Here is a 25,696-nt window from a genome sequence, read left to right as displayed (position 1 = left end):
TATATATATATATATATATATATTAAATATATATTCTTACAAAACTCATTAAAAATCTCCTACTAAATATCATCTAGGTAAATTTCTGGAAAATGGAGAAGTGAGGCAAGAATAAGAAAAGACTTTCCCAGAAACAAGAGGTAAAAACAAAAGAGAAAGAGAATTTCACCTTCCTAAAGAGTCTTCTTGTTTGTAAAGCTAAGGAAAAAACTGATCCATTTATAAACACATGCTGATCCTATACAATCTCCCAAGGAAAGCCTTATGCCCATGAAAGTACCTATTCAATATGGGGCTCAGAACTGGAATTCAATAAATATTTGGTTAACCAACTGAGTATGTAACTCATTGGGAGAAGCATTTTCTTTATAAATCACTTAGTACATGCGCTCAGACTTCATATGGCAGACAAAAAGCTATCAGTGATGATTAAGTTGGTTGATTACAAGGCCAGATGCTATAATTCTGGATATAGGAGCTGAATAGATAATAATAAGTTAAATTAGGCATATGATGGGAGAAATGAATAGATCAAGAGCATACTGCACTTAATATTTGTTTATACACATGCCAAGCCTTTTAAATCAAAATCGGATGTACAGTACTTACTGAAAAGTTACTTAATAGTTATCACTATAGTAAGATTCTTCATAAGGAAGAATAAAAGAGCACTCAGAAAATATGTTATAAACTATGGTACAGCAGTTAATCAATGAATTTTTTGCTAAATTCAAATAGTAAGTTGACCAAGTTGGAGAACAACTTACTCAAAATTAGTTTCCAACAAGTTTCTGAGAAATAAACGCCAAAAGAACAAATAACTAAGAAGTTGCAGTGGTCATTTTAATTGCATTTTTACAAAATTTAAAGTGGCTAACTTTAAATGAATATTATCTTACAAAATTCATATACTTCACTATTACTTAAATCTTGGTTTTGTATTTAATTCATCAGGGATGATGGACAGATAGGAAAGAAACAAAATTTACAACTAACTGACTTTTAAAAGATTGAATAAATCTTCACCTTTAAGTGACAGGCTCTCTAGAATGACAAGCAATGTGACAGGTAAAAGTAAACAAAACAAAACCGAATTACCCTTTTCATTAATCTTGTTCCTTTGTGTATAGTAAATCTAGGTTGGGAGTGACATTCTGAATTTTACTATTCAAGCACTAAATAAATCTGTCTCCTCCACAATGATAGCTCCACCTCAGCAGTGATACCTATCCTCATTTTAATTAACCTAATTGTCTATTCACCAATCATACTTAGAGGTCTATTTCATTACCCTAAATTAACATTTTCTTTCCATTGAATTTACTGATAATAAAAAAGACATTGCTTTCATGTGTAGTTTACAACACATTTAATCTATAGTATTCCTTTGCTTAGTGATTACAAATACGTAAACGCTCTTTGAAAAGCACTTAGAACCACTAGCAGCCCAATGATTTATTTACTTATACACAAAGAGAGCCATTAATAAGGAGAATAAAAATGCAATATTTCAAGAATAAAAATATCTATTTATTATAGCTCAATGAAAGCAATTCTAAGAAAGGTGCTGATTGATCTCATTTTAAAAGGTGTGATGGCTCCCCTCAAAGTAAATGGGTTTGTATTTACATAAAATAATTGAATAATCCTAACTGACACATTTTATCATTTTATTCTCCTTGCAATGAGAAGATTTAGTTTCTTAAGTTTAGAATCAGATATGAGAACAAAAATAATTTTAATTGTTCAAGAGGACTGTTTAAAGACTTTTCCTAGCAAATTTTTCCCAATTTAATGAGAAATTATTTGATCATAACTCTTTGGTACAAATTCAGCACCAAGGGCTAAATAATTATCTCTTAGATAGAAATTTATATGTATATCAGCCCATTATTGTTTACTTTCCAAATTATTCCCCGTTGTCAAAATGAAAACATAAACCTCAATTTGATTTAAAGATGGTTTAAAAAAATTTTTTTACACAATTCCAAGTTAACAACATATCCTCAAAGTGTTGTTAGACAAAGTGCATTCCTTTAACTCCCTTCCTCTACCCATCTCACTCCCCCACCCTCAAAAACTATGCTAATACCTCAAAGAAACTATAAACTTTAACCGAACATTCTATTTTCATTGCATGACACTGTGAAACCCTTGGACCAATTCCAGGAAATAAGTAAGCACCTGGAGATTCTTAGACTGTTACATAGAGAAGAATTCCCAAAATAAAAGAAATTCTCAAGAAAATGTGGTAGACCTAAGGGTAAACTATGTGAATTATTAAAAAAATTATACCTGCCCTTCCCTTTCCATCCTGCCTTCCTTTTTGTTTCCAGCATAGAAGATTCACCATAGTGGTTGAGGTGGGGGTCTGTGCAGAGGCCCAGGGCAACAGGGGCGGTGGTGGCGTCAGGGCAGGGAGAGGTCTAGAGAGGGTAAGCAGCAGAGATGGCAGAGTGATTGGGAGGTCTCTGTAGAGCAAATTGTTTTTGATTCAGCAAATAAGAAAATATGTTGAGGACAATGGGTGCTGTGTTTCTCATAGCCAGACAAGGTATTTAAAAACAACTCCAGGGGCTAGCCAGTTGGATCAGTTCCAGTTAGTTAGTGCAGTTGGTTACAGCATGGTGTTACAACAGCAAGGTCAAGGGTTCGGATCCCTGTACCACACAAAAAAATTAAAAAATAAAAAAATAAATAAATAAATAAATAAATAAATAAATAAAAACAACTCCAAGATGCTGGGTTAGAACTAAAGGTATCAGTGTGAACCCATGATCTTATTACATGCACACAAACACACACACACATAGAAATAGATATCGAAGTGCTTTGGGATGTGTGTGTGCATGTGTGTGTGTATAAACACAATAATGCATTACTAATGACAGGATGTGTTCTGAGAAACGCATCATTAGGCAATTTCATTGTGTAAACTTCATAGACTGTACTTACACAGACCTAGATGGTATAGCCTACTACACACTGAAGCTATATGGTACAGCCAGGGTCATATATGTGGTCTGTAGTTGACCGAAACATCATTATGTGGTACATGAAAACACACACACACACACATATCCATCCATCCATCTGCTAACTCTGTCTCTGGATAAGGTCTCAATTTTTTCAGTTGCAAAATGAAGGAATACTCTAGAATCATCCTGAATCTCTTCCACCTCTAACAACCCATGATTACATTAGAATGCTAGCAAATACAAAAATAACTTTCTGCAATCTGCCTAAACCTACCCAAAATACTACTTCAGAAAGACATATATCATGACAGGAGATATTCAGTGGGGGAAAGCAGAATTATCAATTATATCTATTCCACAACACAAAGATGCACATTATAAATGTTCACTCTCTAGAAGTTGTTAGTGCTTAAAGAAATAGTTGCTTCAGCAAATAATTTTTCTTAATGCTAGAAAGATACAACACGGACATTACTCTGCTTTAGAAAGGGTCAGGGGAACTATGACTGACAAAAATCTACCCCCCTGAGTTAGTTCAAAGGAACTACTTTATATCAGAGATGAAATTTTAAATATTTAAAAACCAGAATATATAACATGCATACAGAAAGGAGCCAAGCAAAAGCAATTAGAATTGTGAAATATTAATTTTAGCTTTTGCTTCTTATAACCTCAATAAACACATCAATCAAAATGTTAATCTTTCCGCTATAACTAACATACAAAATGCCCTTGTAAAACGAGCACACTAGGATACTTCAAAAAGTTTGTGGAAAAATAGAATTAAAAGATAATACAAATCTTTCCATGAATTTTTTGAAGTACTCCTATAGATCTAGGAATTCGTCTACTGCTATTTTATAACTGTCACTCATATCAGTAAAAGAAACAAATTTAACATTAGACACTACAATACCATAATTTTTATTCTACCTAATGATTCGTTTAGGAAATATGTGTTTAGTAGTTGCCTACTGTATGACTAGACAGGATTACATCTAGCCACCTCTCCTGAACAGTATCAACAAATAGACTTACATAGGTTGTCCGGGTCACCCAAAATTTAAAAAAATATAAATAATTTAATGAAAATTCCATTTAAATTAACTTTTAATAACACCGCCAAGTAAAATTATTACACTAATGGTAGAACTTATAAAACAGCACCACCAGAATTGAATGAGGTGACAAAAGTGGACTTGGTGCTACACCAAGTTTGCCTCCCTGGAGAAAACAAATGCCTCCTGACCATGATTCTCTAGTCCTTTGGGCCCTTAACCATGTGCATTTTGCATGGTTATTTTCCTTTTTAGCATCTTCATCTCAGACCTCTTCCTTTTGCAAATTCCCATAGCATTTACTGCCATTAAATCACTCTTTGAATACTTTCTACATCCTTTCCTGTGTTGTGAGTACTTAAGAAATAACAACATTCAGTCTCTTCAGCTACATCTCAAGCCCTTCAGGAGTAGGGACTATATATTATCTTTTTCATAGTTTAAATACCTTGCAGAGAATTACCAAAGTAATAGGCTCAGAATAAATATTAAATAAGGATTATAGTTTTCTAAGTGCTATGCTTCACAACTATACATGCATTACAGAGGCCATAGTGCTAGATCAGAAGAAAGAAGCATGGGTTTTAGCTCTCATTTTGCCTAGAATTAGCCCAATAAGTCACTACCTTCTCTGGTCCTCAGGTTCCTCATCCATATAAAGAGGTGATCTATAAAGTCCTTCCCGGTTCTAAAAGCCTAGGATTCTCTATCATAGTGTCAATACAAAGTTTATAGTAATACTAGTGAAATTACATGGCCATTTTCTACATTTTTAACACTCAAAAGTTTCTTATAACAGAGCTGTGTCTCACAAATAAATCAAAATATGAAATGACTAAATACTATCAACTGCTGAAATGTTAACTGAATCATGGTTCTACAAAGAGTTCATTTCACTCAGTTGTGGGACAAAATAAGCCCTAGGACATGAATTCAACAGAGTTAAGCTTTTCCACTGGTTTTTAAAGAAGCACCTACATATCAGACAAGGAGAAAAGGAAAGAAGTTGTTTATTATAGAAATAATGTAAAATGTGTTTGGTTTTCTACATGAAAGATTACCTAAGTAAAAATTTCTTGCCTAATTCATCCTCTTTTTTCCTAATTTTTTTCCCTTCGTTTTTTTTGTTGGTAAAGGCAAATATCATGTCCAATTTTTTTTCTTTTCCTGCTTATATTGGAAAAAGTACCCAAAACTTAGAAATACAGAAAACAGCTGGGCATGTCTTTTTAATACAGGTTGAACATTCCTAACCTGAAAATCTGAAATCCAAAACGCTCCATAATCCAAAACATTCTGAGCACCAACATGATGCCACAAATGGAAAATTCCACACCCAGCCTCATGTGACAAGTCGCAGTGAGAACACAAGTGCACAACACACAGTTTATTCAGCATCCCCAAGGAAAAAAAGACCCACTCAGCCCCCTTCAGTTGCAATAGACATGGGTCCCATCCCCAAGATATCTCATTATGTATATGCAATTATTCCAAAATCCAAAAAAAAAATCTGAAATCTAAAAACTCTTCTGGTCCCAAGCATTTCAGATAAGAGAAATTCAAACTGTATTTTATGGGGAGGCAAATGGCACTCCAAGCCAAAGTGACCAATGCAACGCACTATTTACTCTTGATTAAAGTCCCAGACTTAGTGAAGTCACTTGTTAACTTGTAGATTTTTATCCAATTGAGATGCAAATAATTTCTGTCCGGTCTGTATGTGGGATCCGAACCCTCGACAGGAGCGCCGCCGCGCTTCCCAAGCGGCGCACAAGCGCAGTGCGCCACCGGGCCGGCCCCTGGTAGAACAGATAACCACAAAGATTGATGGCTCTGTTGGGCATTAACCAATTTTCTTTCTAACCCAGAAACATTTCTTTGACAAATTGCTTATGTATGCCTAACTTCTCAAATGTTCTTTGAACCAGTCATAACATCTTACTGATTTCTTCATTAACTTCATAAGTTTAATAAAATCTTTGACATATGATTTTACCTTTTGGAAATTATCATTTAACACTTGGAAAAGCAGAAACCATGTCCGTACAAAATAATGGTGGGTCTATTCATGCAACCTCCATTTGATAACCACTTAGTTCAAACAAAATACTGATGAAAACTAAAACCATTTATATACTATCACATGCTATTGCCTACCTTAGAAGAATCATTATTTTCAGTGTGAAAAAGCAAATAATAATAATAATGATGATGTACTGGTTCATTTCCTCCCCTTGAGTATAAACAATATACAATCTCCCTGGTAAACTAAGAAAAGCTAGGGAGAAAAAAAGTATTGACCATAAAGTCTGACACAATGAACAAGTCATAGCCAAGAGAGCTGTAGCTCTGTTTGGGTTCTCTTCGTGATTGGGCTTCTCTTTAAATAATACTTCAGAATGAAAGAGTGCATAGAGATTTGAAAAACCCAAACAAATACGTGGGTTGATGACCAATGGGACTTACCTGGCTACAATCACTGACTCTTAATACATGACAAACAATGCATTTGACTTCAGCAAGTAATATACTGTGACCTATAATTCCAATAGCTTTCAAGAGAGACACTAAGTCAGAGATGCAGACATCTCTTGATGTTGGCTCAATGAGAGACTCTGATGCTGTTTATGCCAAACCAGAATGACTCCTGTCCTGCTATATTTATTTTGCATAGGTGTATTTTTTGAATTTTGCTGTTAGGTGGCAAACAGAAAGGTCTTTAAGTTATTCTGTAGGAATTTCTATAGGGAAAATATTTAGACAGAGTAAGCTTCACAGAGAATGAACAAACAAGGCTACTGGGAAGCAATTGAATTCCATCAACAAATACAGTTACTATAAAACCTTGTTAGTTGATGGAAGCATTCACAGTGCTGCCAGTCAAAAGTCAAATGTATTCCCTCAATATCAAGAGATTTCATGAAGACCACATTAGTCAGAATACCGGATGGATATCCTAAAACCCAGAGAAAACTCTTGAGTCAAGGGCACAAAGGAATGAACGTATATGCTTCAAAATAAATCAGCTGTCTACAAACATCTACGATTACTTTTTCAAAAGGGGGAATTAAAGGGGAGCATGATCCTAAACCAAGTACTAATCTCTGATTCCTTTTCTTACATTTCACTCTTGCTGTCAACAAATAATCAAGACTGTTTATAGAATCCTCGGCTGGAAATGTGGATTTAGAAGGTTCTCCTAAAGATAAAATACAATCTGAGCTAGAAAAAGTAATGAAAAGCTATTTACCAGAATGTAAATTGTGGTTATTTCTATGTGATGGGGTTCTAAGTTGTTTTAATTCTCTTATTGGCGCTTTTGTTTATTTTCTGAATTTTCCAAAGGAAACATATTAGTCATCTAGTCATCAGAATCAAGCAAATAAATATGTATATATAATATATATATTTGCATTTATATGCATATATATAATTTAAAATATTTTTAAATGAGCTGTAACTATTCAAAAGTCTTCCACTTTAAATTAAAATAATTTAGGAAATAAGCCTGAATTTTTGAATTGTTAATCTAGCTATTAGCTTTTAAAGAAATGCTTCAAAAAATTCTAGATGTCAACTCCAATGTTTGATAGGTTAAAACTAAAATGTTGGCATTTGCTTTAAACATATTTTACATAATCTAAAACAAAACACATGAAGTAACAGAATTTACATAAGTTTTCAAGAGGAAAAAAATATATATCTGTACTCAAAGTTGATGGCAGTCTAACCCTCTCAACAGAGGGCAAAGGGAGTAAAATAATTTGGACTACTGGCCAGGATATAGAGAACTCTGAAAAAAAAAAAAGAAAGGTTTGCCTAGTTTATACTCAATTGAATAAAAAAGTTAAAATAAGTATGTAATTTTTCCATGCAATACTGCCAACTACACTGAAAAAACAAAATACCTAAAGCCTTCAAGCACAAATTTAAAGTCAAAGTGCCACGACTAAAACTTTTTTAAGATAACAGAAAGAGTCTGATTTATACAATATAATAATCCAAATTATGGCTGCTGAACTCCCTTAAAAAAACAGTAGTGACTAAGTGATTTCTATCCATAAGATGCAACATTTCTCTAAAAAGATCAGAAGTAAGATGTACAGTTCATTAACTTGGGGAATAAACCTAGAGAACTAGGGACCACCCTCCCCTGGAGAAATTATAGTTTTCTCCCACATAAATAAACATAGCCGTTAAATAGACTCCATAAAATTCTCCAAGTTTCAGAAACTGATCATTTTAAACTACATCTCCTAAAGAGCATTTAAATGTATTTCATATTCCTTAATGCTTGAGGTAATATAACTTCTATGAACCAATATCTAGATTTAGGATAATTTCTGAAATATCTTAATTTTAAAATGTGCTCATATTCATCAAGCTAGTAATTTCAGAGGCCATCACCTCTTTATTGGAGTTCTAAGAGCCAGTAAAGTACTCCCATGTTATTTTAAGCAACAATTTTCCTTCTCTTCCCTGGCCTTCATACATTCCCTAAGACTCAAGAGTATTTGAACCCAGCTCCCAAGGATAACCATTCCTTGAAGTGTGGAGGTAGAGATATACCCAACCTTTTTGGTAAACAATAACCAAGATACTTAAGACCTTCTGGTGCCAGAAGATTAGGAATTTCCGCTGCCAGGGGGAAGGGACTTTCCAAAGAGCCCAAAGTTCACCCTATTCCAGGAAGGGAGTATGCTCACCTGATTCCAGGAACAGCATGACACCTTATCTTTGGACACCAAGGGAGGAAAGAGGGGGGGTGGACCGTTGGTCAATACCTCAGTCCTTCCTTTGCCCGCCAAAAGCTAAAGCCCAATGGTTTTAAAAATTACTTAAAGTGGCCAATGAACGGCGTACAACCCAGCCTGTTACCAAAGCCTGCCTACCAAACTGTATAAAAGATGCTTGAGTTAAGAGCTCAGGGCCGCTCCGGTCCTGAAAACGGGGTGACCTTCAGCATTGCTGAAAATAAAAACCTCTTGCGTGATTGCAGCGATCTCTGTCTCCTGGTCTTTGCGAGATGAGCCTTCCAGCAAGTAAGATTTGCGCTTTTGGGCCAGTCTTACAGAAGCACTTTTCGTTTAAAAGCAGCAGAGTTTGTAAAGCTGAACATTTCTGCAGGGAAAACTCATCACTGATACTCTACTAGAAAGAGAATCTTGGGGCCGGCCCGGTGGCGCACTGGATAGTGCGCCGCTTGGGAAGCGCGGCGGCGCTCCCGCCCAAGGGTTCGGATCCCACATACAGACCGGTTCCCGCTCACTGGCTGAGCGAGGCGCGGGAGCAATGCCGAGGGTTGCAATCCCGTTGCCGGTCCCCGGTCCGGTACGGGGGCAACACTGAGGGTTACGATCCGTTGCCGGACACAGAAAAAGACAAAAGACAAAAAAAAAAAAAGAAAGAAAGAGAATCTTGCATTCTTTGGGGTTTTGGAAAAAAATCTAAAAGAATACATCTTATATTTAAGAAAAATAACTAATGGATTTTTAATTGATTCTTTTAAACAAAAGACTACACTTAAAATATTTCAACATTCAAAACTGATTTTTAAACTAATTTTAATATACTGTTAGGAAAAATTTAACTTCCTCTCTTTGTGACCAATAATACCTTTTAAATGAGGAGTGAAAGTCAGGGGAGGAATATACTTAAAATTCCCTCCCAAAGATCTTTGTTAGTTTCTAACGTATAGATCATCTCTATTTTAGTCAGTTTATCTCATAAAATCCTATGCTGAAAATGAAATTTAGATCTTATCCCTCCCATCCAAAAAATTTTTGCACCCCTGTCACTCTACCATTTGTACCTCTGTCAGTCAACCTCTGTGCTAGGTAAAGGGTAGGAAAGAAAGCTTGAACAAGCACACAAAAAGGGCCAACCAGGTGAAAACTGAATAATCAAAAAAGACAAATAATGAGTTAATAAAGGTGGGGAAAAATAATGATAGCATTCCAAAACCTTACCCCTAAGGAAAAACATAAAATTCTTAGTCTTCATTAGGTGTGTAATTTTTTTCTATAAACACAGCAATAACAAGAAATAGAGAATCTTAAAGTAACAAGCACTTTGTTCCAATTTCAAAACCAATCCACGAAATAATCATTTTTATTAAGTATGTACATACCCACAAGACTTACAGACCTTGTACAATTTTGTTAAGTAAAAGAAAAGAACCTATGGGGAAAATGTCCATCTTTATTCTTTCACTTAAGTTCTTGGCCAATAGTAAAATAAATCTGTTTATACAACAACAAAAAATGGGTTAAGCCTTTACATGAAATGCACCAAACAGAAATATATTTCACTACAGTTCCTTTGCATATCGACATTCACACCTAAGGCACAATTCAAAGGCCCTAAGGGCGGGGTAAGCAGCATCCAATCTAAGTTAAGTCAGTCTGTATTTCACTCATGAACATTCCCCAGTGGTCAGGACTGTCAATGGAAATCCAACTCATTATTACTTGTAAGGTTTGTGACTTTAAAAAAGTTGAAAATCACATTTTCTGAAGACAAATGATCAAACATTTAAATAGGAATTTTTCTCTCTCATGATTAATGACATCTGCAATTTACAAAGGGTGACAAATGACAAATCACATTATGTTCTGAAAGAGACTTAGGGATCTTATAAGGATTTAGATATGATGTGGTTTATCCACACCTTTATTCATTCAAATCGGGTGACAAATGACAAATCACATTATGTTCTGAAAGAGACTTAGGGATCTTATAAGGATTTATAAGATATGATGTGGTTTATCCACACCTTTATTCATTCAAATCTTCATCCAAAATAAAGCTGTCCCCATGGTTTTTAAAAATTACAACCCAGTCAATATCACTGTTGGCAAACTCAGCAAAAGCCCTGAAATCTAATATTAGCTTTCTCATTCAAATGCATGATAGAAAAGGGAGTAAATCCAAGGAAGAGGTGAACAGAAAAAAAAAACAAAGAAACTTACAAGCGAAACTTAGAACTAATTTTATTAATGAAAAGAGGATGGCATAATTTTGCTAGAATCTGAATGTAATTTGCCAAATGCTGACAAGGAGAATCAGCAGCTCTAGAGAATTATAAATGAAAAATAATCACTCAGTAAACTAAAAAAATATAATACAGGCCATTGATGCGTTAAAATTATAAACAACCTTTAAAATGCCTAAACCACCTACACTCAAATTAGAATACTCAAATCTGCTGTTTCCCCTACTGTCAGTAGTTACTGAATAAAATCGGTTTTCAACCACTTTAACTGATGTCTGGCTGTGTTTGACAGGAGATGGCCTCAGTGGGGCAATAAACTAGAAGGTGCTCATGAGATGAAGATCAGAGGCAAAGTTCAGCCACAAAAGTTACACAAGCTCATCAGAGGCTAGAAAAAAAAAAAAAAGAAGTTGGGGCTCAATAAAGTTCTTCAGTCCCCTCAACAGGACTCTTAGGAGCTGAAGCCCATATTTCAGAGGCATACTTTTGCAATGTTCCTCCTTTATTTGTCTTCTCCTTAGTTTCAAAAGTTCTTTTGGAATTATCAGCCTGTCTTAACAGGGTTAGTTCAGTGTAAGCACAGTTTAGGTTTAAAAGAAGAAGGAATAATCCAAGGGAGAGAAGGGGGTCCCAGGAAGAGGACAGCAGGAAAGAGGCAGGATGGTCTCTCAGTTCAGACATCCTGTCCCTCCTGAATGTTCTTCCTCCACAGTTCCTACTAAACCTCAGCAAATTCTGTGACACTGACAGAAATCCATTTTCTGTCCACAGTTTTCATCTCCACAGTCCAGCCTCTTACCAAAATTATTGTCACAGAATTCAATGGTTTGCATTTCAGATCATTTTCTTTCCCATACCTGGTTCTCAGATTTCAGTGTGCCTAAGAATCACCAAAAGCCCATGCCCAGAAGTTTCTGATTCAAAACCATCAGCGCAGTGACACAGGAATCTGGTAAATTAAAAAGTACACCACATTTTCAGAAACCCAACTTGGTGGAGCCAAATAGTTGAATGGCAGAAGGCAAGCAACCGAAAGAAAAAAATTAAGACAAGGGATTAAAAGAAGTACATACTTCAATTAATTTTTAATCAATAATTAAAATTGATTGTACTATATGGGTAACCTCCATGTTACTTCAGAAATGTAGCTTCTTTGATTGGTTTTCAACTCTGATATCTCACATGAACAACATCATTTGTGAGTTACTGCTGTTACAGAAAGAGCTGAGGTTTTTAGGGCAAATTCTTGGGATTTTTTGCATGTTACTTCAGAAATGTAGCTTCTTTGATTGGTTTTCAACTCTGATATCTCACATGAACAGCATCATTTGTGAGTTATTGCTGTTACAGAAAGAGCTGAGGTTTTTAGGGCAAATTCTTGGGATTTTTTGTTTTTTTTGTTTTTTGTTTTTTAACCTTCATCCAACTACACAGCTTTCAATAACAGAGGCTGCCACCTTGTGGCTGGAGGAGCTTCAATAAAGTATTATAAAAGCAAACCATACCGATAGTAGCGTATATCAAGCATGTACAATATGCAAGGTATTGTACTAAGTGCCTTACAGGTATTAACCCAACAATCCTATGAAGTGGGTCTTATACATTTTAAAGATAAGAGAACCAGGGCACAGAGAAGTGGAGTTTTAACTTGCCCACACAACTATTAAGTGGAGAGAGCAGGATTCAAACCAAAGTCTCTCTAAATGTGCTACATAACAGACTTACTCAATTTTATAGTATAAATGAGATAACTCACTATAGACTGTGAAACAAAATAATCTATGAAAAGAAATGGTTCTAAACACCCGTTTTGAGTGTCTTATATAATTTAGTTAACTTCTCTAGAGACAATGATTGTTCACCTTTATTCAACCATTAAAACTTCTGGCCAGCTGTTTACGGTTACACATAACTGACAGTTAAAGTTCATTTAGTAACTTCTGCTTCATACTCAGAAAACTAAGTACCCCCCAAAATGTCAAAAATTGACAACATATGTGCCCCGCTCCCTTTAGTATAAAGCAATAGTTTGGTTTCTTAAGCAGGAAAGAGTTCTAGTCTTTCAACACAATTTAAAAGAGAACACATATCTATATGCATTTTTCTCATGCCATCATTTAGTACTGGCGTCAGCAGTCTAATAGTAAACATTTTAGATTGTGAAGGCCACAGGGTCTCTGTTACAACTACTGAACTCTGCCACTGAAGCCATAACAATACACAATGAATAGGCATGACTATGTTTCAATAAAACTTTATTTACAAAATAAGCAGTTGGATATATTTGGCCTGTAGGGTTTTAACGTGTACTAACTCCTGATTCCTGATGTAGCAGGTATTACTAATGGTAGAAGAATTTAGGAAAATCTGTATTACTTATATTGCAATGTTCCTAGTTATTTTATGGTGTGGAATGAAGTATTCTTTGGGCCTTCTGCTAACACTACTAAGCTATAGCAAAATTTAGTTTTTCAAATGGGATGAACAAATATTTGGCAGCCTGCTATTTAGGTGACAAAGGACTGCTCAATTCTTCAAATACAGGAATTTCTCAATTCTTCAAATACAGGAATCTTTAAAAAGTTTATCATCGTATGAGACATATAAGGTTCTTAAAATGCAAAAGACTGAAAATATTGTTATATGCATCTGTGAATTATAGAAATTCTTCTCAAAACTATTTTTAACTGTCATCCTTTTAAGAATAAAATGAAAAAATGAAAATTTTATTTTAATGCCATTATGACACTACTTATGGAGTTTTTTTAAAGTGCAAACATTCACTTGCTAATTGGCTATAATCAAAGCAAATAGGTTTTCCTTTTGTTCATTCTCTAAGAGGCTATTAAGTGTCCATTCTCTTTAGCCTAATAGCCCCCCCATTACAGAACACATAAAATAGAACTCCAGCCTACCAGAATCCTCATTCAATGCTTTTTGGTATTCCTGCTTTATAAAAAAATATCAATACAACTCTTAGTACTTTAACATACCAATCCTAAGGTCTGAAATTTTCCTACTTTGCCAGTTTCACTAGAATCTAAACAAATTTCTTTCATGAAAGCAATTATATAACCTTCCCTCCGAAAATGGAAGTTTTTCTCATTTTACTTCCAAGTTCATTTAGTTCAATAGCTGGCAAGTTTGTAATTTTACTTATACTCACTTACTCCTTTTCACAGAAAAAGAAATTTCAAATGCCACTATTTTAATTCGTCTTACTTGTACAAAGGGTAAGTTGGCAAAAACATATCGCCTAGAATAGATTACATCTATATAAAGGAAGAAAATAAATGATTTGAATATCTTACAATCCCATAGTAAACTCAAATGCTGAAGTGATCTAAGAGGACTGCTTCAGTTTTGCTGCATTTCAGCCACAACTACTCATGCAATTCTATTAAGTCCAAAATATATATAGAAATAAAGTGTGTATGTGTATATATTTTAGGAAATTTTAACATATAGGAATAAAGCAATGTTATGAGTCTGAGTGAAAGAAGAGATAAGCACAAGCAAGTTATCAAAGCAAGATCAAGGTCACAACACCAGCATTCAATTCGTAGCAATGCATCATTAGGTACATGATGACCGAACAGATCCTAGGATTCTCTCTCAAAAATGAACAACTCAACTTTAACAGCATGTTGGGACAGTCTAGTTCCTTGAAGACTGAAATAGGCACGTGTCACCTGGTCTTTAGGAAGCATAATTAACAGAACTGAAATAGTTCACAGTTATTATATAAAGTGGGGGAAAAAAATTTGGTTATGTGACCATCTGAGAAAAGTGAATGCTTCTCTGAGTGTACTCTTCATTGTGCTACAGAAAACAAAGACCTACGAAGTGTACATTACAATCTTCTATGTGGACACATTAAAAAAGAGGAGATGGAACAGAGAAGGAGGAGAAATGTCAAATCCAAAGAAAAAAAGAAAGTAAAAGGGACTGAATCAAGACTGCCTGCATGGGGTACAGCTGTGTGGGTGTGTGTACATACTCACTCTTAAAACTCTCCCTAAAACTACCACCTACAAATCCACACACAGTTATAAATGCCATGTGAAAAGTAGTTTGATTTGTTTTTTATTTAATTGAAACATAAATGATTGTACATATCTGTGGGGTACAGGGTTGAATATCAATACCTGTGCCCAATATGTGATGCTGAAATCAGGACAATTAGTATAGTCAATATTACACAATGTAACCATTTTTTGAGGCCCTTCCCCAACTTCTTGCTAACCTACCACCCCCAACCCCCTTTCCCACCTCTGTTGGCCTCAGTTCTTTTCTCTCCTTTTGAAAGTTCAATGAATTATTGTGATTGTTGTATCTTTATTTTATTTTTTAGCTCCCACTTACAAATGAAGACATGCAGTATTTCTTTCTGTGCCTGGCTACTTAACATAATTTTCTCTAAGTTCATCCATGTTGCTGCAAATGGCAGAATTTCATTCATTTTTACGGAAGCGTAGTACTCAACTGTGTATATATACTACATTTTCCTTATCCAGTCATCCATCGGTGGACATTTAGGTTGGTTCCAAGTCTTGACTGCTGTAAATAGAGCTGCGGTAAACATGGGAGTGCAGGTATCCCTTCAACATGATGATTTCCATTCCTTTGGGTATATAGACAGCCGTAGGATGGCTGGATCATATGGTAGTTCTATCTGTAGTTGTCTGCGGGACCTCCATACTGTCTTCCATAATGGCTGCACTAATTTACAGTTCCACCAACAGTGTAGGAGGGTTCCCCTTTCTCTGCAACCTCCCTATCATTTATTATTCTCTTTTTTAATAAAGGCCAGTCTAACTGGGGTGAGATGATATCTCAATGTGGTTTTGATTTGCATTTCCCTGATGCATAGTGACGTTGAGCATTTTTTCATGTGTCCGTTGGTCATTTGCATATCTTCCTTTGGGAAATGCCTATTCAGCTCCTTTGCCCATTTTCTAATAGGGTTATTTGTTTTTTTACTGTTGTTGTTTGAGTTCCTTGTATATTTCTGGATATTAATCCTTTGCCATCACTTCTCAGCCTTTTGGATAAGATCAAGTGTAATCCTTTGCCAGATGCATAGTTTGCAAATATTTTCTCCCATTCCACAGGTTGTCTTTTTGCTCTGTTCTTTCTTTTGCTGTGCAGAAGCTTTTTAGTTTGATATAATCCCATTTATTTATTTTTTCTTTTGTTGCCTATGCTTTTGGGCTCTTATTCATAAAGTCTTTGCCCAGTCCTGCGTTCTGAAGTGTTTCCCCTGTGTTTTCTTTTACGAATTTTATAGTTTTAGGAGAACTGTTGGGGCGAGGCAGGGAGTTGGCGGCTGCAGCCCCGCTCACACTCATGAGGAGCCAGAAGCTCACAGTTGGAGTGCAATCTTCAGCATGCCTGAAAGCCCGAAATTGTCCCACAGCCAGGTTGGTCTCTGCCCTGGAAGTGACTGGCTCCACGTCTGCCAAGACAGCATGTCTGACTTCTTCATCACACAAAGCCACAGACAGAAGAACTTCCAATAAGTTCAAGTATGACAAAGGCCATCTTGTGAAGTCAGAGTTACAGAAACTGGTCCCTAAAAGTGATTGTGCTTCTTTGCCAGAAGTAACTCCTGAGACCTCTTGTAAAAACGAGCTTGCTGGGGCCGGCCCGGTGGCGCACTGCTACAGTGTGCCGCTTGGGAGCGCGGCGGCACTCCCGCCGAAGGTTCGGATCCCACATACAGACCGGTTCCCGCTCACTGGCTGAGCGATGTGCGGGTGCGACGCTGAGGGTTGTGATCCGTTGCCGGACACGAAAAAAAAAAAAAAAACGAGCTTGCTGCAGATGGTGCTTTGCTTCCAGGCAGTAAAGCTGGTGTTGCCACATGACAAGAAACTGCAGCTCTTCCCCTGGGTCACTGCAGAGCTGTGAGTGACCCTTGCTCAGGAAAGACTGAAGGTGGCCTGTCCACGCCAAAACACAGTGTCAGTTCTGGAGCAAAAGAGTCTAATAGCAGTGCCACAATGCAGGATGAGTCTGCACTAGAGTCAGAGGAAGTCCAGATGCCCCCACTTCAGATGGACAACAGCATCTTTCTAGATGACTACAGCAATCAGCCAATGCCTGTGAGCCAATTCTTGGGCAATGTTGAACTCATGCAGGACCTGCCACCAGCATCCTCATCTTGTCCTACAATGAGCAGACGAGAATTCTGAAAAATGCATTTCAGAGCCAAAGATAACCCTCATCTTGTCCTACAATGAGCAGACGAGAATTCTGAAAAATGCATTTCAGAGCCAAAGATGACGATGATGATGATGATGATGATGATGCAGAAATGTAGAACATATACAAAATGATTTCTTTGCTTATTTAATACAGTGAACAATTTGACAAGTTAGCATATTACAAGATTTATATAAAGTGTATCTCCAAGAGAATGTGTTGTTAGTCACACTTCAGAAATGACCCATAAATGTCAATAGTGTGAAACACCGAACACTTGTGGAAGGTTTACTCATGTACCTGGGATAGTCTTTGAGATTATAAAACTGCTGTTTCTGTGCTGATGCCTTTTCTTACGTATGTACATACACGATGATGATTTGAGTCAGCTGGGGGAACTTGGGATTAACAAGAGAGACCTTTGTAAAGAAAATTCTTCCCTTCAGCTCGGTAGTTTTGGTAATACGCAAGTTTAATTTCCATTGTCAAAACATGATCATTCTCATGATTAATTCAATACCAGTTCTTAAAGAACTCTTCTTTATTTCTGTATATGAAGCTGAAGTTTACCTTGGAAGTTTTGCAAAGTACATGTGGGAAAGCAAGAAAATATATTTTGAAAATAAAATGAAATAAAAAACAAAAGAATTTTATAGTTTCAGGTCTCATATTTAAGTCGCTAAGACATTTTGAGTTGATTTTTTTATATGGCAAGAGGAACAGGTCTAGTATCATTCTCCTACAGCACCATTTATTGAAGAGGAAGCCTTTTCCCTAATGTATGTGCTTGTTGCCTTTGTCAAAGATCAGTTGGCTGTAAGTATGTGGGTTGATTTCTGGATTCCGTATTCTGTATCTTGGCTCAAGTGTCTGTTTTTAAGCCAGTACCATGCTGTTTGGGTTGCTATAGCTTTGTAGTATAATTTGAAATCAGGCACTGTTATGCCTAAGGCTTTATTTTTTTAAGCAGATTGCTTTGACTATTTGGGGTCTTCTTTGTTCCATATGAATGTTAGGATTGGTTTTTTCTATTTCTATGAAGAAAGTCATTGGTACCACATCTGTCAGGGCCTTGACCTTGGATCTCCCAATCTCTGTAACTATGGGAATTGAACAGAATCTGTAGATCGCTTTGGATACTATGGACATTTTCACAATGTTAATTCTTCCAATCCAAGAACATGGAATATCTTTCCATCTTCAAAAACATGCAAATGCTTCTCCACTTTGGTTTTCTACAATCAGTTTAATTAAAACTAGGATAAGATTATTTGAAGATAATGCCTGCAGTCAACAGATGATACATTTAAAAATTATTCATTATCCAAATATTGTACAATACCTAGATTAAGGGATTTAGTTATATGTACTACTACTAAGTAGTAATAATGCCAACTGCTGATAAGAATGCAGAGTAACTGGAACTCTCATACACTGTCAGTACAAATGTAAAATGGTTCAGCCACTCTGGAAACCAGCTCGACAGTTTCTTATAAAGTTAAAAATATATTCACTGTATGACCCAACAATTTTATTTCAGGAATGTATCCTAGAGAAATAAACACTTATGTTTGCACAAAAACCTGCACATGAATGTTCATAGCAGCTCTATTCATATTAGCCAAAAACTAGAAATAACCCAAATGTATTTTGATAAGCAAGTAGATAAGCTTTGGTACATCCACACAGCAGAATACTACTCAGCAATGAAAAGATACTGATAACACTGTTGGGTGAAGACTTATGTTGAGTTTTTTAAAAAAAAGAAAATCTTAAAAGGTTACAGACCACATGTGTACTAGTTTGCTAGGGCTACCATAACAAAATACCACAGACTGGGTGGCTGAAACAACAAAAACTTATTTTCTTATACTTCTAGAGGCTAAAAGTGTTGGCAGAGTTGGTTTCTTCTGAGGCCTCTCTTGTTGGCTTACAGATGGCTGCTGCATGGAATGAAGGCTTATGTCCCTCCAAAATTCATATGTTGAAATCCTAACCTCCAATGTGATGGTAGTAGGAGGTGGGGCCCTTGGGAGGTGATTGATCATGAGGATAGAGCCCTCATAAATGGGATTAGTGTCCTTATAAAAGAGAGCCCTCACCACTTCCACCATATGAGGACGCAGCAAAAAGGTGCTGTGTGAACAAGGGAACAGGCCCTCACCACATACCACATCTACTGGGGCCCTTGGATTACCCAGTCTCCGGAACTATGAGAAGTCAGTTTATGTTGTTTATAGAATTTTTGTGATAGCAGCCCAAAGATAGCAGCCTTCTCACTATTACTTCACATGATCTCTCCTCTGTGCATGAAGCACTGGGGTCTGTATCTCCCAGTTTCATCTTCTTAGAAGGACACCAGTCAGTTGGATTAGGGCCCACCCAAACAGGCTCATTTTAACATAATCACCTCTTTATAGGCACTATCTCCAAATACAGTCACTTTCAGAGATACTGGAGTTTTAAGACGTTGTTCAACATATAAATTTTAGGGAGGTCACTATTCAGCCCATGACAGTCACAAAGACTATCCTTGGTCAAACTTGAGTCAGGCTCCTCTGAGTCCTCATTCTGACTGGGATCCAACCTTGGGCTCTGTCCTTGGACCACTTATCCAGTTTTAGAGAGAATCCTGCTGAGTCCGTTTATAAAAGTCCCCTACCCTCAATATCTTATCACCGTGGCCTGCTTTCAGCAAGAATCCTGTTGAGTTGGTCTAGCAAGAGTCCCCCTAGCCTTGATGTTTTCTCATAGTAATTTTCATCCACTGACCCCTTGGTTGTAAATCTCCACTTGTCTTTGTTACATTTGGAGTTGAGCCCAATCTCTCCCCTATTGCAAAACTCCAACATAGTTGTCCCCTAAATAAATAAAGTCTGCCATCTTTAACATGTATCTGAATAATTTTTTCTTTAACAACAGTATGATTCCATTTATATAACATTCTCAATATGAAAAAAATATAGTGATGGAGAACATATTAGTGGTTGCCAGGGTTGAAGATAGGATATTACTACTATAAAGGGGCAGAATAAGAAAATTTGGAGTGATAGAAAATTTCTATATCCTGATTGTAGTAGTGGTGATTATAAGTATTGATGTATGTGGTAATGTTGGAAAATCCAGAGTTAAAATCTTGCCTAGCTTGTGCAATGCCTCTATAGAAAAATGTGCTTATCTACAAGGGCCCCCTGAAGTCAGCCCAGCTATTAAGCAACCACCTGCATTCCTCACTTCTGTAATTTGCTTACATACTTGCTTAGGTCATGTGAATTCTGAGAAGCCGAAACCAGCAGCTGTCTGCTTAAGATACATGTTAAGAAACTGAAACTTAAGGGGTCCGCCTATAAAAGGCCCTGTAAGACTTGTGTTCGGGCCCAGAACTTCAGAGTGTGAGCTAGTCTGTGGCCCGCTGGCGCAATAAACTTCTGACTCTCCAACTCTCTGTTTGTTGCTTTCTTGACAAATCTGTCCCATAACAGTAAAATTTCATAGAACACACACATAAAAACATACAAAGAATGCATATAAAAGTACGTGAAATCTGAATAAGGTCTACAGTCTAACAATAGTACCATGGTTATGTAAGGATAGCACTAAGATTATGTTATTGAGGAAAGCTGAATAAGATGTACGAAAGGAACTCTGCAGTATCTTTGCAACTTCTATGTGAGTCTAAAATCATTTCCAAATAAAAAGTTTTAAAAAAGTATCTTTATAACTCATAGAACCTCTGGAGAAGAGGCTATGCTGCCAGGTACAATGCCTTCCCTCTACTCCCCCACTCCATACCAAAATAAACAATTACAATATCAGGTGTCCCCCACCCTAAACACTCATTCGCTCAATATTTGTGGGTATGCTGCCAAGGGACTGAGAAAACCTGAATAGGGAGCCCTTCTGGGAAACATTTAAGAATCAGTGTTTTAGGCAAAGATTATCAATAGCTTATTATTTCTTTCTTCAAAGTATGTTTACATGAGGATTTGAAAAATTTACCTTGAAACGTATAGTTCTAGATTTTAAGAGCAATGTCACACTAATTAATGTTTGTTAATTTTATTCTCCCTAGATATAATTTTGGAAAGAATGATGTAAGATGGAGGGGAAACAGTAAACAACTTTATATCTCGGTTTTGATTCATGCTCAATTTACTGGGGAATTGCCTCAAAAGCGATTACATTTCAACAATAAGACAATGACAGGATTAACACATTTTTTGTGTGTGTATAAGTTTAAAAAAAAAAACATTTCCCATAGTATAAATAAAACAAATTTTTAAAGAAAAAAATGTCAATTCTAAATGTCTAAAATTAAGCCCCATACCAACTATAATTCTTTATTTATTTTTTAAGTTACTATTTAATCTAGCTTCTCTCCTGTCTAAATGTAGCCACAGGATTCCCAAAGTCCCTTTAGGAAATCATCACTACCTAACTTTGCCATACAAATTTAAATTAATTTGAAATGGCTTGAAACTTGCAGTTAATCTTCCAAGTTTCATTTATAAAAATAAGGTTTGAATTTATAGCATTTTTATTTCAAGAAAAAACAGTGTTACAATGCACATACTATGTGTAAAAGGATCCAGGAATTCTAACTTCTGACCTTACCAATTTTCTACCATCTCAATAAGTATTCCTGACAGGTCCCTTAATTCATCATCCATAACATATTCCTACAATATAGCTTAGTCTCATTTGTAAATAAACCACCAGCCCCCCAAACACTGTGACTATGACACAAACAACACTGACGTAAATTCACTATTCAATGTGGTTGAGAATTAAACGACACTGTCAAAATACAATTTCAGAAAAGTTTTTGGTTTAAAATACAATCTGGTTAACAGTTCTTGATACACCCATCCCCAAAAATCTCATTACTTATGAAATGTGGAAAATAAGAAAACTTGTAACACAAAAACTAAGACTGAAAGAATAAAGAGGAATTCGGCTGACCAGTTAGCTCACTTAGGAGAGCGTGGCGCTGATAACCAGCCAGTAGCCAAAAAAGAGAGGAGGAATTAAAACAAGCTGCTTTACTGTTTATGCCAACTTGTGCCAGGGTGATAAAAAAGTCCATTCCATTCTTTAGATGATTCAGTTCTAACCCAGAAGAAGGAAAATTTCAGTAGGCAGCTATTTTCAGACAGAATATGGCTGGGCTACATTTTCAATCAGGTTCTATTAGCTTATTCTAGGTAACAAACACAATGCAGAAATCTGCTGCTTTTTAATATATTAGGAATAAAATGAAATTGGATTCTATTATGGTTTTTTGCTTAATAAAAACCTGTCAATTTTTTCAAGAATCCTCCATTATCAAAATATCTGAAAATTTTACACATTTCTACATTAGCCAAGGATAAACCTCAAGTACAAGAACAAAATCAAAACTATACCAGAATGTATTTGTCTATTCACCTGTTATGGACATTTGGGTTGTTTCTAGTTTGGGGCTATCATGAATAAAGCTGCTATGAAAATTCATGAACGAGTCTATGTACAGTTATGTTTTCATTTCTTTTAGTTAAGTATCTAGGAATGGGACTGCTGCATCATAAAGTGTACATTTAACTTCATAAGAAACTGTCAAGTTATTTTGCAAAGTACATGTACCATTCTATACCCCCAACAGCAATGCATGAGAATACAATTTGGTCACCAGCACTAAGTATTACCAGGTCTTTAATTTTAGCCATTCTCGTGGGTATATAGTTGCATGTCACTGTGGCTTTAATTTGCATTTCCTTGATTACTAATGATACTAAGCATCTTTTTCACATACTTAAAGGCATTAGTATACTGCCTGTGTAAAATATCCATTCAATCTTTTGCTCATTTTGAGATAATCACACAATGAAATACTACTCAGAAATAAGAAGGAATAAAACACAATCAATACTGAACTGCAGAGACATATGGCTGAGCAAAAGAAACCAGACACAAAAGAATACATACTGCATGATTCTGCTTACATAAAACCCTAAAATAGGCAAAACTAATCTATGATATTAAAAATCACTCAGTGGTTGCCTAGACCAGAAAGTTGAATACAACTGATTATAAAGTGCACAAGGTTCCTTTCTGGGAAGATGGAAATGTTCTCAATCTCATTTGGAATAATAGTTACACGAGCATATACTTTTGCCAAACATTAGAGACTTGTGCATTTAAAATCTGTGCAGTTTATTATATGTAAAGTATACTTGAGTAAAGAGTACATGAATTACTTTACACATCTTTAAACATCGTATTTGAATTATAATATTTCCTATGTGAAAAGAAACGCTAAGTTATTAGCTATTCACAAATACTTTTAAGTTTAAAACATCTTCATAATAGGACACTGAAATTTGACTCTGGAGTATATGTTCAGGGTCCCTTCTAGGCACAAACAGGTCTTCACCTCAGTAAAAGACCTCGCGATTCTGAATTTCCTTCTATTTTACAACACATCAATAACTACTAAGGAAAAACAAATTAACAAAAAGATACACTATTTCTGAAAAGTCTGATTACCGTTGTCTCTGCCACTCTCTGTCCCTCAGATCCTTAGCCTCCTGAAAGTACCTTGGAATTGTATTCCGAAAATGACCCTGATCATTATTCAGTCTATTAATGATGTCTGGCTTCTGAGAATTATCTATCTGGTCTTTAAAAAGGCCCATTAAACTTACGTTGACTAAACGTTTCATATGCTTGAAGGAGATTTCTTATCTTTGAGTAACACTTCAAATATCTAATGTTGTTATAAATTAGACCATACTATGAATAATTTAAAATAACCACGTAGGAAAAAAATGTGTTTAGAATCCAAATCAAGTGAACAAATCTTAATTATTTGTTCAAAAAGGATAGGAAATGAAAATATAATTTAAATACACAACTACACAATAAAACAAGACAAATACAGTACATGTTTTAAGTAAGGAAAACTTGAAAAGTCAAAGCTATTCCTAAGTATAATATTGTAAATGAAAATATAATTTAAATACACAACTACACAATAAAACAAGACAAATACAGTACATGTTATAAGTAAGGAAAACTTGAAAAGTCAAAGCTATTCCTAAGTATAATATTGAGCAGTTAAGTTACCTACTTAACCAAGAAAACAATATTATATGTGTATGTAAGTTTATCTATTTATTCATTTATTTCATTCATTCAGTATTTCTCTACCCTACACTTGACAGAACACTATCAAGGTTCTTTTTGAGTTATTTTATTTGAATAGTAATTATTTGCATACATATAAAACATGTAAAGTCATTCTTATTAGTTCATTTAATAATTAGTAATATATTTTAGATGTCTCAAATTATACTAACTGCATCAAGATTAATAACTTTTTCATAAAGACTTTACTGATCAAAAATGGTATTTCTAGCTTCAGGTGCGATAACAGCAGTCAGAAATGTACATTCCAATCTCTTCCATTTGAATTGTCTAACTTTGTGTCTTTTTAATATATTATTCTACATAAGTAAGATTCCCTTAAATTATAGACCACTATTATTTTTGAAGCATTTCTTTGACTTAATTGTGACTTAATCTCCTTAATATTAGTTTTCCAAATTTGATAGAAGCTATTGCAAAGATCGTCATTCTTGATATGCTGTTAACCAATTACAAGACAAGTTTGAATACTTTTATTTTAGCACTTATCCATGTTATCTTCCAGAGTCAGGCACTTGTTCATATCTTTTGCATCTGGTCTCACATAATTAACTAAATATTTTAAATCTGGTTGTTTTTCTTTGCCAAGACTCTCAATTTTGTTTAATCTCTCCCCTGACACAACTTAAAGAACTTTTGCCCTGTATCTTCCACTTTGGCTAGAAATTTGCTATCCTTATGTTAATACAGTACATTATTTCAAGTACATTGTAAGATGTGGTTGTAACAAATAAGAATTTAACTCATCTTGATCTTTTAGTTAAACCCAGAGAGCTCCCAAGAGTGAATAAACAAAGAAAGAATCTCTATGTTCTAGGAGCATCCAATGTTTAAATTAAACCCTTGTTTTGTTTTTCTTGTAATTTACTGAAATAAATGCATTTTTTTCACACCCCATGCTGACTAAATTGTGTCCATCTCTACCTCTCCACGTACCACTGGTCTCTCAAACATTTCTGGTTAGCCCAAGTCAAACCTAAGGAATAAGGTGTTAAAAAGAAAATTTCGGAACATAGCTTGAACAGATATTAAACAGGCTTCAATCAAGTCAAGACTCTGTGGGTCAAACCTAAGGAATAAGGTGTTAAAAAGAAAATTTCGGAACATAGCTTGAACAGATATTAAGCAGGCTTCAATCAAGTCAAGACTCTGTGGGACACACACACACACACACAGAGGCATGCACATGCCACACTCACATGCAGGCACACACAAGAAGGAGCTTAAAATAGAGCCAAAAGGTGTAACACCACCTTCAGGCATGGAACCTTGAC

The 25,696-nt window shown here is 35.6% G+C and overlaps 1 protein-coding gene and 1 pseudogene across 1 annotated transcript in view; one reads left to right on the top strand and one right to left on the bottom strand.

Annotated features, from left to right (window-relative positions):
- PRIM2 (primase, DNA, polypeptide 2 (58kDa)) overlaps nucleotides 1–25,696 on the bottom strand; it is a 186,048-nt gene that overhangs the window by 70,681 nt on the left and 89,671 nt on the right. The gene's annotated exons all lie outside the window — the stretch shown is intronic.
- Nucleotides 16,337–17,482, top strand: LOC103590013 (annotated as a pseudogene).

The sequence above is a fragment of the Galeopterus variegatus genome, unplaced genomic scaffold (genome assembly GCF_000696425.1).
Source record: "Galeopterus variegatus unplaced genomic scaffold, G_variegatus-3.0.2 Scaffold754, whole genome shotgun sequence".
NCBI classification, from domain to species: Eukaryota; Metazoa; Chordata; class Mammalia; order Dermoptera; family Cynocephalidae; genus Galeopterus; species Galeopterus variegatus.
Note: the sequence above shows the minus strand (reverse complement) of the source record. Positions and strands in the feature narration are given on the sequence as shown.